The sequence below is a fragment of the Lissotriton helveticus genome, chromosome 3_1 (genome assembly GCF_964261635.1).
Source record: "Lissotriton helveticus chromosome 3_1, aLisHel1.1, whole genome shotgun sequence".
NCBI lineage: Eukaryota > Metazoa > Chordata > Amphibia > Caudata > Salamandridae > Lissotriton > Lissotriton helveticus.
Window position 1 is genome coordinate 1,091,063,836 of NC_136061.1, and position 14,224 is coordinate 1,091,078,059.

Here is a 14,224-nt window from a genome sequence, read left to right on the forward strand (position 1 = left end):
GCTCAATTGTAGCAGCAACTGTCATCTCCCGGATCGACTATGGGAATGCCCTGTACCTCGGCCTCCCAAAAATGTCGATAAACAGACTCCAGGTCGTAATGAACGACGCCGCACGGCTAATTTTCAGAGTGCCCAGACGAGCAAAGGCTTCCCCTCTTCTTCAAAACCTTCACTGGCTCCCTGTTAAGGAGAGGGTTGAATTCAAGAGCCTCTGTATAGCGCATAAGGCGATTTACGGCCATGCGCCGGCCTATATCAAAGCCCGCCTGGAAGTGTACAACCCGACAAGAGCACTCAGATCATCAGACGCTCAGTTACTGGTCTGCCCCCGCTACAAATTAGTGACTAAGGGAGGGAGAGCCTTCTCTGTCCTGGCCCCCCAATTATGGAACAAGCTGCCTGAGGGGCTACGCAGGGAGATGAATCTCCTACGGTTCAGGAAGTCTCTGAAAACCTTGCTGTTTAGAAGAGCCTTGACCACAGTGTAGTTCTGTAGCTGCATCTCTCTCAGGAGTGAACCAAGTTATTGTATGACATCGATTTCCAAGCGCCTAGAGGCCTGCAGGTGATTGGGCGCGCTATAAATCGAAATTAACAATAACAATAACAATATTCGTTAAGTGTCATTCTTTACACAATGAGGCATATTATTGTTTCACATTAAGATTGGGCAGAAGTGAATTGGTAGATGGATTCGTTGGCCTTGATTTACATACTGTTCCATTAAACATATCGAGAACTCAATTTAAGTTTAATCTACCATATGTAAGACAACAATCCATCCTGCTTGACTTAATCGCATAGAGGTCTGCATTTATGTGTCATTGGAGAACATTTTCAAACTACTTGCCAGATCGCAATGAGATATATTGGGACATGGACAGGCAGTAGAGGTACGAATGCCACTGTTTTCAATGATGAGTGTATGCCAGGAACTACAAGGGAGTGCCAAACCACAGAAAACTTGGGATCTGGTGCTAAAACCATATCCAAAGGGGGGTGACAGGGTAGTAATAAGTATTCAGCATGGAAGAATTGTGCTGCCTTTAGCCATCTTAAAAAAAGTTAGGCATTTAATTAAATGGCGGAACTCCTTTTGTAGTAAATGGTGAGCACCTACTAAAACTTTGAACCTTTTCCCATCATGCAAATTGTGCCCATAAACTGAAGTTTGTTTACTGTTTTTCTGCACAAATTACCAAAAGTTATGAAAGACCTGGATAATACCACTCTGTCACACTTTTACTACCAGGCATTATGCAATGATGCTTAGAATGCTAGGATCAGACAATAGTGAGCTGATCAAATTTGCTGTGTTCTGATATCTACATTTTGCATGGTAGGTAAGACAAAGAGCAATTGTTTGAACATATGGTTTCAAAGTTTTGAGGTATAGAAATGTGATAATGCTTCTAATGTGTTGCTGAGGGATTTTATTTAATGTATTGTATCTGTTTATGTGAATGAATGAATGAATGGATGAATGAATATTGGGATTTGTACAGTGCACAGCTACTGCTAGAGTGTCCCAGCTCTGGGTCTGATGCAGAGGGAGGGGTACATTTTAATCTTTGAACAGATGTGTTCAAGTGTTTGCGGGCTTTTTTTTCTCAGAGATACATCTAAGGACCACGGTGAGTTAATTCCAATATTTGGCTGCCAGAACTGAACAGACAGAGCTGCCCCATTTTGTTCGTCTGATAAAAGGAATATGTAGCAGATGGGCTGACTGAGACATCAAGGGTTTAATAGAGCTTTAGGGGTTCAGTTTGTCCTTAAGATTTTTAGGGCCAGTCCTATAGAAGGCTGCGTGTGCTATAGTCAATCCTTTGAAAATTTCTCTCTTTTTGTACTGGTAGCCAGAGTAGCTGGCTTCAGTACTGAAATATTGAGGTAGGCTTAGATAAATTGAACAAAAGGCGAACCACCATGTTTTGTACCCTTTGAAATCTTTGTATGAGGTACTCTGGTATGCCTAGATATAGATTATTACTGCTATTGAGTATAGACAGGATCAGCACCTGTACCACAGTTTTCTGGGCTTCCCAAGGCAGAAACTTAAAGAATGTTCTTAACGTCCTAATAATACAGCATGAAGTTTTGATCACAGCTGAAATCTGGTTTATGTATATGTTCGATGGGGGTTTCCCCAGAAATAAGCATTCATTCAAGAGGAGTAACCAATCAAATATGGTAAAACTGATATTGAAACGAAATCATAACTCCTGGCTAAACATGCTATGGATGCAACGTTTGTGAAGCTAAGACAACACCTGGAAAAAAAGAAACACAGAGCCAACACAGTAGAGTTATGTACCTTTACTACAGAGGCCCAAAGTTTGCCAAGGGCTTTTTTTTCGCAAAAGCTTAAAGTCAAACAATCTTTTCTCCAAAATAAGTTGCTCTGCTGGGAATCTGTGAGTTTTCTTCAGACAAGCTTATAACGCAGAAAGAACAGGATGAAGAATTTTGAAAATGGGTTGCCCTGTGTGGGTAGCATGCTTCATCAATCCTGCAAACTCTATTATAAGACAGAAATAAATATTTGCAAACAATTACATGTAACTCTAATGCAGTTGCATCAGCAGTATTACTTACGTTTTGTACATTTACAGAGTCGGTTTAATGTGACCTATCGGTTATGCCTGCTGAGTCTGCGAATAATGTCAATAAAATGTTACTAAACCTTACATTCATTAAAACAAATAAACACAAAGAGACCCCCTTTGGCCCGAATAGCTTAATTGAATTGAGATGCAGAGGCCAGTGGGCAAAAACCCTGCATAAACAACACATTACACTGATAACAGCCTTGGCTTCCAGCTGAAAGGATGGAATTGGACTCCTGGAACTTGAGGCTTTAACAGCAGGGTGGGAAGTCCCTAACAGCGGCAAGAGTAGCACTTATTTCTGGCAGCAACTCAAAAAGTGTTTTTTGTTCCTCTTTTGGGTCATTTGAATGTGTTGTATGTTAGCTGTGTTATGTAATTAATTCGAATGTGTTTGTTTATGGTGATCATATATTCTTGTACTAAGTATGATAACTTACAAAACGCCATTCATGTTCTATGGGTTCACTCCACAGGAGGTGTAAGTTCTACCTGTTGGTCAGCCAGACAGGGGTGTATTTTGATCCAAACCTGCTATATGTTGTGCGCACAGCTTAGTACATTTGTAAGGAAAAGCCCTAATCCTAGTAGCTCACTGTTGAAAAGTGGATTATTAGAAGTGATAACTAGTGATTTGCCACTAGTGTTAAGGCCACAATAAAAGGGTCAGTCAAGGTCTCAATATTGTATTCCCTTGCTGAAACCTTGGTAGCTGGCAATGAGCAGGCAGGCGTAACTTAGGAGGCAGGAATGTAAAGAATTTAAAACACCAATAAATTAAATAAGTAAGACACAACACACAATAAAAATTCAACTCTTTATAAAAATTGATTATGGTTTTCATAACAAATGGCAAAAATCCAATGCAGGGATACGGGATATGAATTTTTAAAGAATAAACATTTTCTAGTTCTTAAAAACATATTGCGCCACTTTGGGACATCTGGTCTCGCCTGACCAGGACAAAGTCAAAGTTTGAGGTCTACAACAAGGAAGCCCTGGCCGGATACACTAAGTGGGAGGCCTCTATCAAAACTGTAACTTCACAGTCATTATTCTGGAGCTTTGTCCCTCGACATCAAGCAAGGCACTTCGTCATGCCTGATTTAGTGATAGTTTGCAGGCTTGACTTTCTGCAAGGCCCCGGTCAAATCCTGGAAGTATGGAGCTCTGGAGCCTTCCTGAAATCTACAAACCTGAAATCCAGGCTGGGTTTTTGGTTGAAAGTAGCCAGCTTGACTCTCAACGTCAGGTTAGTGAACCATATGGAGCTTTCACCCAAATTTGCTCCAAATTTCTCCAAACTTCTAGAAGTCCTTCTAGAAGATTCCCTTGCAGTTTCAAAGTGTTCACAACACCATTCCAAAGGTCCAGAATCTCCTAGATGGTCTCTGGGATGCCTGGACTACAATTCCCACAATGCACCTGGCCAAATAAAAAGTCCACCAGAGGCACTCCAGTATGGGGACTCTTGGTGGAGATGATGTTGGCCTGTAGCTTACAGGGAGTCCACTCCTTAGAGTTTCAAAATCAGGCAAATCCTGCTGGTGTTGACTCCCACAGTGTGCAGCAGGTGCAGTCCTCTTTGTGCAGGCCAGGGAGTCCACAGGGCAGTCCTTCTTCTGCTTGTTTCTTCAGGCAGTAGACCTGAGGAGCTATGAAGCTCTCCCATATTTATCCATGGTTTCATTTCTGGGCATCAAGCAGGAGGCACCCCTCACCAATGGTGGCACAAAGTGGGGGGACACTGCACACTGGCCCCGATTTCTCAAATGCATCAATTACAGTCTTCCTCTGGCACTTTGACTACAGTGTGGCCTGTACCATTTCCCAGGCAATTTGATTTGGGGCTCCACAGTTCACACTATTTCCACTATTGACAGGCTTTTACTTCCCTTAAGGATGATGCTGGCGTTTGGCTTCATGTCTCCTCCTTGCTGCATCAAATTCAGCGCAGTGCCAACCACAGTGACCTAAACTGATACCAAAGGGACCAACACTTCTTTTCAGCACCTAGAGACTCGCCAAATAATACAGCGTGCTATATATTTGCTGCAATTATGATAATAATTATAATATTGTTAACAACAGCAACAAATATATTATAAGCACTATCATCATCATCATTTGGACCAGTGATGGTCCTCTTTGTAGATTTACTTCTCTCCTAAATTCACTTTTTGTATGTAAATAACTGACCCTGAATTTTCTGCACTTTACCGTATATTCACATATTTATTGAATTTTTAAACTGTTTTGTTGTATATGTGCTTTTATGGTTGAATCAAAACCGAAATAAAGTCTCTATTGAATTGAATTGAATCATCATTTGAACTTGTGAGCCTTCCTGTGTGTAACGCTTGAGCCAGGGTGTACCAGATTGGTCCTTGCATTTCGATTGATATCAACAAGACAAGAAGAGGTGGACGTTCCTTCTCTTACCCGACCACCAAACTCTGGAACTCCTTTTTGCCAACCCTATGCTTTGCAGCCGCTGAATCAACCTTTTGCAAGTTGTCAAAAACATACCTGTAAGTAGGCTCCCTGTTACAGTACAGACTAATCTCTTAGCACACCTCAGAACTACTAGCGTCAGGATACCTCTTCAGAGGCAGCCGAGTTCTTGATACATGTTATTGTATTGCATTGTTTTTAATACATTAAACCCTGATACAGTTGGGCCGACTACTTGTTCGCTTGGGTGTTCAAAATAAAAAATTTTTTTACTGTTAATATTGGAATGTACCCTTTCAACTTTATCGCCTTAAATATCTTCAAATTCAGGAGTATGTTATTTAAATGCGTATATCCTCCAAGGAAATGGTTCACGGATCCCACGCCGAAGGAGAGCTTATAATATGAATCCATTTATCTTTTAAAGTTAAATGGCCCACTGACGTATAGGATCTGTATGTACCATTTGCTAGCGAACCCTTAAAAAAAGCAGTTGCATTCAAGGAAATTGACTTCCTAATAAGGGATCGTAAACAAAGATGAGTCAAAGCTTTGGAGAAGTTTGCTAGCCCATACCTGGTCGGTGGATCACCAGCTGTCGCTCTGCTAGTGCTGCCTCGGGGATTTTGTCAAGCGCCTCGCCGGACCCGCTCCGCGGGTCCCGCAGCGCTTCTTGCTTGGGAAGCCTTTGCCTACCGGAGAACTCTGCTTGGGAGGAGCGCGGGGTGGGCGGAAGGCCAGGCGGGGCTGCGAGCACAGGCAGGGACTCCAGTCTCCAGGAGTCCCTGCGCGCCCAATCTCTGACACCTGGGCTGCTCTCCCCGCTGGCCACGCCCCCCGCCGACGGAGATAAAATCAGTCTTTGCTTCCAGCCCACCGGGACCCCTTTGGAGAAGTTTGCTAGCCCATACCTGGTCGGTGGATCACCAGCTGTCGCTCTGCTAGTGCTGCCTCGGGGATTTTGTCAAGCGCCTCGCCGGACCCGCTCCGCGGGTCCCGCAGCGCTTCTTGCTTGGGAAGCCTTTGCCTACCGGAGAACTCTGCTTGGGAGGAGCGCAGGGTGGGCGGAAGGCCAGGCGGGGCTGCGAGCACAGGCAGGGACTCCAGTCTCCAGGAGTCCCTGCGCGCCCAATCTCTGACACCTGGGCTGCTCTCCCCGCTGGCCACGCCCCCCGCCGACGGAGATAAAATCAGTCTTTGCTTCCAGCCCACCGGGACCCCTTTGGAGAAGTTTGCTAGCCCATACCTGGTCGGTGGATCAAAAGCTGTCGCTCTGCTAGTGCTGCCTCGGGGATTTTGTCAAGCGCCTCGCCGGACCCGCTCCGCGGGTCCCGCAGCGCTTCTTGCTTGGGAAGCCTTTGCCTACCGGAGAACTCTGCTTGGGAGGAGCGCGGGGTGGGCGGAAGGCCAGGCGGGGCTGCGAGCACAGGCAGGGACTCCAGTCTCCAGGAGTCCCTGCGCGCCCAATCTCTGACACCTGGGCTGCTCTCCCCGCTGGCCACGCCCACCCGCCTATCAGCCTATGAGCAGCAGTAAACCTGTATAAAAGTATCCAGCACCACCGCCTCGCGGGAGCGAGCGGGAGCGCGCCGGGAGAAGCCCGGGACAAGGGCGGGACCGTCTGCGGCCGTCTTAGGCCGGAGTAGGCTGGGCTGGGCCTACTCTCTTAGTTGTGTTTCTGGCATTTGGCCCAAGTAAGGGATATAGTGCCCCACATTCTCCACTGAACCTTAGACGCCATGCCGTCCCCGGCTAGGGATAGCACCCCCATGAAACAGTGTGGTGCTAAAAATAAGACCCTAGAGAATTACTTTCCCCGTGCTGTGGGGGATGGGGACAAAGAGAGTACTTTAAACCGGCTCAGGGTTGAACGGAGACGCTCTATAGATAGTCTGAAAAATAGACCTCTGGGTGACCTTCCTTCCTCGCCTAATGTAGAGTTGACCCCAATAGATGACGTCCCAATCCTGTTGAGAGATGGTATTAAAACTCCCGTAGCGTCACCCACGAGTTCTACCCCAGTGAGCAGTATAAGCCCAAGCAAGGTGACTATTGACTTAATTTCCCAACCTCCCCCAGCCTTGCAATGTAGGAAAGCTAAATCTAAGCCAGCTGCAGTACATGCAGCCTTTCGCCCCCCCCCCAAACAAACGCAGGAGAAAGGTGAAGGGTGCACAGGGGAAAAACAAACCCAAACCCCTTCATTTTGAGTTTGGGAAGCCATCTAAACCCCCTACACCGACTGTGTCAATAGTGGAGGTGCGAAAAAGAAGAGAGGGGCTCTTGATTACCCAGAGGGAAATGGAGCGCCAATGTACTATAAAGTAAAACAGAAGGGTTTTCCCACTGGGGAGTATTGTAACCTGTTCCTAGATCAGGATTCAAACTCACAACCATAAATCACACCATTCATTTTGTGGAACTAAAAAACACTTACCAAGAAGGAACATATGCAAACAAGTTATAAAAAGGGTACAATTTATTAAAAATATTTCGGTTACAAAATTTATCGACAAAATTATCAATTAAAAACATATATGGCACAAAGATACACAAAAATATAAAAACACAGTCAGGGCCACCTAACGTGGACGTGGAGAAATTAATGTAGAAAGACACTACTATCTGTCTTTATCATTTCATTTCGGGCATCTAGTTTGTCAACAATGGAAGGAATGTTGTTCCTTTGAGCCAAGATTGTTGTTGGCAACGCCGAATATGAATTTAAGTTTTAGCGTCGACGCGTTTCGGAAGCTTCAACTTGATAAAGGCTTCCTTCCTCAGGACCAATTTATATTTCTATTCTCCACAACGTGAAATAGTTAAACCGGAATGGTTGTGTTGCTCGTAGAAAGCTACCAAGAGTGTAGCTCCTTGTCGCTTGTGAAGTCATCAAGCTTTTATGCTCCAATCTTAAATTTATTTTCAAATGCTTGTATTTAGCAACTTGTCTGTTCGGAGAATAATCCAAAGACAGAACTAGCCCAAACCTAAAAGACGGGTCTTGTCTCCGTGGGTGAGGTTCTGTTTGGCAGCCTGGTAATTTTACTCGAGGCTAAAAAACGGGCTTCGTCTCCGTAAGGGGGGTTCTGTTTTGCAGCCGAGTACTTTTACACGTGGCTGTTATTCGCACACGACTGGTTTCCCCGGGTCTGCTGTTCTAAGGCGTCTGACCGATCACCGCTTGTATTGTGAGAGTATGGGTGAGTGGGATACTCTCACAATACAAGCGGTGATCGGTCAGACGCCTTAGAACAGCAGACCCGGGGAAACCAGTCGTGTGCGAATAACAGCCACGTGTAAAAGTACTCGGCTGCAAAACAGAACCCCCCTTACGGAGACGAAGCCCGTTTTTTAGCCTCGAGTAAAATTACCAGGCTGCCAAACAGAACCTCACCCACGGAGACAAGACCCGTCTTTTAGGTTTGGGCTAGTTCTGTCTTTGGATTATTCTCCGAACAGACAAGTTGCTAAATACAAGCATTTGAAAATAAATTTAAGATTGGAGCATAAAAGCTTGATGACTTCACAAGCGACAAGGAGCTACACTCTTGGTAGCTTTCTACGAGCAACACAACCATTCCGGTTTAACTATTTCACGTTGTGGAGAATAGAAATATAAATTGGTCCTGAGGAAGGAAGCCTTTATCAAGTTGAAGCTTCCGAAACGCGTCGACGCTAAAACTTAAATTCATATTCGGCGTTGCCAACAACAATCTTGGCTCAAAGGAACAACATTCCTTCCATTGTTGACAAACTAGATGCCCGAAATGAAATGATAAAGACAGATAGTAGTGTCTTTCTACATTAATTTCTCCACGTCCACGTTAGGTGGCCCTGACTGTGTTTTTATATTTTTGTGTATCTTTGTGCCATATATGTTTTTAATTGATAATTTTGTCGATAAATTTTGTAACCGAAATATTTTTAATAAATTGTACCCTTTTTATAACTTGTTTGCATATGTTCCTTCTTGGTAAGTGTTTTTTAGTTCCACAAAATGAATGGTGTGATTTATGGTTGTGAGTTTGAATCCTGATCTAGGAACAGGTTACAATACTCCCCAGTGGGAAAACCCTTCTGTTTTACTTAATAGTGGAGGTGCCACATCCTAAACCCACTGCACAGGTCGGTTTGGCCCCTGGTTCGATGGGAAACATAGTAAATAACATTGCCAACGTCCCCCTTTCTGTCGTCCCGTTAGGCAACTTGGAATTTCTCTTGAGGTCCCTATTGCTACCAATTAGTGAAAGCATTAAAAAGGTGGAAATTAGATTAACCATCCTTGAGGCTACGCTAAATAGCTTGAAAATCCCAGCCAACTCTCAAGGAAGGCTCCCTGAGCCCATTGCCACTCCAACAGCCCCCAAACAACCCCCAAAAAATGTAACGAACTTAGCTCCGACACAGGTTGCGATTGTGGCTGCCCCACTACAACCCCAGAGGAATAATCCCGCCCGAATGAAGACATCCAACCCTATTGGGCCTATCCCTTCCGTAAACTCTGTTTTGCCATCACAGCCCACAGATAGTGTCGTGCTAACACCACTAATGAAGCTTCCCCCCAGGCCACGTAGACCCAATTTACCACCAGAGGCAAATGACTTCACTGTAGTCATGGCGGGCGTTCCTCCGCTAGAGGCGGGCGAAGCTGAGGACTTTTGTGCCTTAAAAAGCAGGGTAATTAAGTGGCTAAACTTGAACAGACCCTTACCAGTGCACTTAAATAATGAAATCATAATGGTCAGAAGGGTTCCATGGGTGGGGAGAACTCGTAAATCCATAACAGGGGACTGCATACTGGTGAGCTGCAGGGACGTTAGAACTGTCTCTTACATATGTCAGGGAAAGAACAGATCGCAGGAGTCAACCATTCAAACCCTTCATGTGTCTTTCTTTTTCCCCCCTACCCCTGCCCCTGCCCCTGCACACACGTTTCGTACCTATGATAACTGGGAAAGGGTCGGTCGGAGAGGCGATCGTCATGAATTTAACCCCAGGCCAGTACTCAGCCGCCCAGAGCCACCCTTTCGTACATTCAACAGGTTTCACTGTTTGGATGGCTTAGAGGGGGTAGATTGACAAATGGATAATGGTTTTAGGGGAGGAGGGGGTACAGAGGTTCTGGAAGAAGAGTTGGAGGTGCACAGTGCGGTGGCAAAGCAAATGCCATCAAGCTGTGGCACGACGCCTGTGCTGGATGAACCCAGGGTTGTGGATACTGGATGTTTAGGAGAGGGACATGGGCCGGACATGGAAAAGACAGGGTGTGAGTTACTAAGGGGGCGCCAGGGGTGTGCGGAGCAGGGTGGTGAGGCACTGAGAATAATTTCATGGAACATAGCTGGTCTGGCAGGAAAATTTGACAACAAAGAGTGGCTCGATTATATTAGGAAATTCCATGTAATTTGTCTGCAGGAGACCTGGGCACTGGAGAATAACTTCCACCTGCAAGGGTACAAGTGTTTTTTTGTACCCTCCCAAAAATCAAGACCTGGGAGAGCCATGGGAGGATTGTCTATTTATATTGACCTGGGCCTCCTGGGCAGTTGTTCTCGCCTGGACTGGAACTCCCACAGGATTCAGGCAGTTAGATTTTCAGGGAAGGGGCTCAGATTTGTAGTTTTTAATATTTACAACAACGAGATAGCGGGAACTCAAACCCCTCTTGCTGTTGAGCTGGATCACTGGTTGGGTCAGGAAACAATGGGCCAAAAAAATGGGCAGACACATGCAATGTTGGTCATGGGAGACTTTAATTGCCACTTGTGCCCGGCACTAGTTCAAAAAAATTCAGATTGGTTCCAGTGCCCTATGGAAAAGGGGCCGCATTTTTCCCATACGCCGACAGGGTTAGCTTTTAGCACGCTCCGGCTCAAGTATGACTTAGAGCATACCATCAACATGATGGGGACGCAGGAGGACGGCACACTCCCACCTACATTTAAGGGCAGAGGGTGCTCATCCTTTATAGATTATATCCTGGTCTCAAGATCTCTGATAAGTAAGATAGCTGGTGCAGGGATTGAATGGAGTGGCTTCAGCGACCATAACCCCCTTGTCATGGAGATGTTGTATAGGGTGGGTCCAAAAAACAGAGCTCAACTTATATTCACAGAGAGGGCAACAGATCAAGGCAGGAGACTAAAGTGGTCCAAAATTGATGGGGATAAGTTTTACAAGGACCTGGTGGACGCCGGCAACTTGGCCATCAATGATTGTTTAGACACAGAGGTCCACGGATTGAGGATCCTGGAGGCATTCGATCAGATCGCCAAGTTGATCGACGGCCTACTAAAGACCTGTGTGCCCTTAAAGAACCACGGGAATCCTCGATGGTTCGATAAAGACTGCTCCAAAGCTTTGAGGGAGCTGAAAAGCTGCCTTAAACTTAAACCAAGGGTCCCTCATAAAGTGAAGGCGTGCAGAGAAAACTATAAAAAAGTGATTAAGAGGAGGAAACTTGTCTTGCAGGCAGAAGCGTGGGCGGAGTTAAGAGAAGTAGGGGAAAGAAAGGACCTAGCGGGTTTCTGGAGGATTATCAATAACCCAACCTTCCAGAAAAAAGATACCACGGAGATAGGGGCCAATATCCTCCCTGAACAGTGGGTTACCCACTATAGGAGTCTGTATAATCATGACTCTGGTACTACCGTAGAGTTATCGTCTATTTTAACTAAGGCTCCATCGGTTGAATTCTCCATAAAGGAGATCACCGCAGGGATTGAGGGTCTGACTAAAAATAAAGCCCCGGGGCCCGGCGGGATTCCCCCAGATTTGTTCCTGAGTAATACTGAACTTTGGGCCCCTTTAATGACAAGGGTCATTAATACTGCTATCACCTGCGGCCTGCCCCTGTCCTGGTCAAAAGCGGTTATTGTTCCGATTTTTAAGAAGGGCAATAGGGACGACCCCAAGTGTTATCGCCCGATTTCCCTGATTGATGTGTCAGCAAAACTTTTGGGAAGGGCAATTCTTAACAGACTGTCCGAGTGGACCGAAGAAAACAACATCTTCTCAGACACTCAATAAGGATTTAGGACAGGGAGGTCCACTAGTGACCAATGCCTGAACCTGTATATGCTGACCGCCAAATATACCATGGCTAGTGATGAATCGGTTTATATGGGTTTCATGGACTTGGCAGCAGCATTCGATCACGTCAATAGGGAGAAATTGTGGGGCATGATGTTTAGTATGGGGATCGAGAGTGGCCTAATTAGCATTTTGAGGGAACTGCATAGTGACACCACGGCTAAGGTCCGCTATAATAGGGAGGGGGGATTGACTAATTCATTCCCCTGTATGAGCGGAGTTCGGCAAGGGTGCATCCTTGCCCCTTTTTTGTTTTCCCTGTATATCAATAATTTGGAGCAGTTTTTGTTAGGTTTAAAGGTTGATTGTCCAAGGGTCGGGTCGCGTCATATCCCTGTTCTGCTTTACGCAGATGACGCGGTGCTGATTGCACGTACACCTAGGAGCTTACAAATCTTGATTGATGGATTTGTTAAGTTCATGGGCGCCCTGGACCTTTTTGTTAATCTGGGTAAATCCTATGTGCGCCTGGCGGGGAAAAAATCTACCCCTAAATTTACTTATACAATAGGGAGCCACATTGTAGAAGAGGTCAAAACGTTTTCCTACCTTGGTGTAACATTTGATGGCACCTTACAGTTTGATTCCTTGGTGGAGGAGCGTTGTGGTAAAATGATCGCATCTAACGGGGCTACAGCTAGCTATGGCAGGAGGCTAGGAAGATGGTCCCCGGAACAGGTGATGAACTTATATAGCTCCATATCATGCTCCAAAGTTATGTATGGGGCAGAAGTGTGGGGCTTTGTTAATACCACAAGAATCCAACGAGAAGAAAATAAATACTTGAAATCAATCTTGAGGGTACCCCAAAGCACCGCTGGATTAATTGCCCACAGGGAGCTAGGGAGGCCATATATAGAAGACCTGATAAAATTGAGGCCCATAGTAGCCTGGTTAAAAATCTGGGTCAATCCTGATGCTTCACTTAGTAAAGAAATCTTACTGGATTGTTTGAAGAGGGACAAATGTATGCGCATCCCTTGGCTCCATTATGTGAAGAATACTTTAGAGGAACTAGGTTTTGGGAACCTCTTTACTGACCCTGCAACAATTGTAGCCCAGAATAAGTCGAAAGTAGGGAAAATTTTTCTTGAGCGGAAAAACCTACGCAGAGCTGAGGCGGAAGGGTGTAAAAAGACAGTGAGGGCCCACAACCTAGTGAAGAGCGGGGAGGGCATGGAACCATACTTGTACCTCATGTATAACGCACAGGACAGGTTCTTGATGTGCCGTTTCAGGCTGAACCTACTCCCATTTATGTTGGCATCACCAGTAGGATTCGCTACACCAATTGATCAGAAGGGGCCCTGCGGCTGCGACAACAGGTCTCCGCAGGACTCCCTTTATTTTGTTTTACTTTGTCCCTTTTATACAATGCCCAGATGCAGATTCCTTGTAAACCTCCTAAAAAAAACTAATTGGCCCACGATAGGGAGGCATTAGTATTTCTACAGAAAGCCTCGGACCCCTTAACATTATGTAGCATTATGAATTTTATTAAGGTAGCAGTCCGTTTAAAACACACTAGGGGAGAAGAATGAAATGTCCCAAATTTTATGTCTTTTAAGTGTCATATACTGTTTTACCATTTGTAGTGTCTGTATTTTATGCTTTGCTTACATTCTGCACAAAGGATCTTGGAATGTCTAATAACTTTTTATTATGTATATATGTGTGTGCTTTTATGGTGATTTTTAATCACCGAATAAAGATTCTTTGAATTGAATTGAGTCAAAGCAAAACGTGTAGCATGTTACAGTGACAATCTCAGGCCAAACTTGCCATGCCTACTTGATGTTTCTGTAGCATGAGTTGAACATCGCAGTAAGTTAGGTGGACAAGAACAATCTCTTCTGCCAAGTCGGCCTTTTCAATGTGCCATACTTATAAACTACTGTAGACAAATCATAGGAACAGAACAGACCACTAAAACCTATACCAGCACCATAATTCATTGGGGTGTTGGATGTCATGAAAAGACGATTGTTTTTCGTACTTACAATTAAGTGACAAAAATGTGGTCAATAAGAAAAACTCGACCACTAGTTATTACCAAAGCCCACTTT

The 14,224-nt window shown here is 45.0% G+C and overlaps 1 protein-coding gene across 4 annotated transcripts in view; it reads left to right on the forward strand.

The window, feature by feature from the left end:
- SLC4A10 (solute carrier family 4 member 10) overlaps positions 1-14,224 on the forward strand; it is a 1,019,075-nt gene that overhangs the window by 530,929 nt on the left and 473,922 nt on the right. The gene's annotated exons all lie outside the window — the stretch shown is intronic.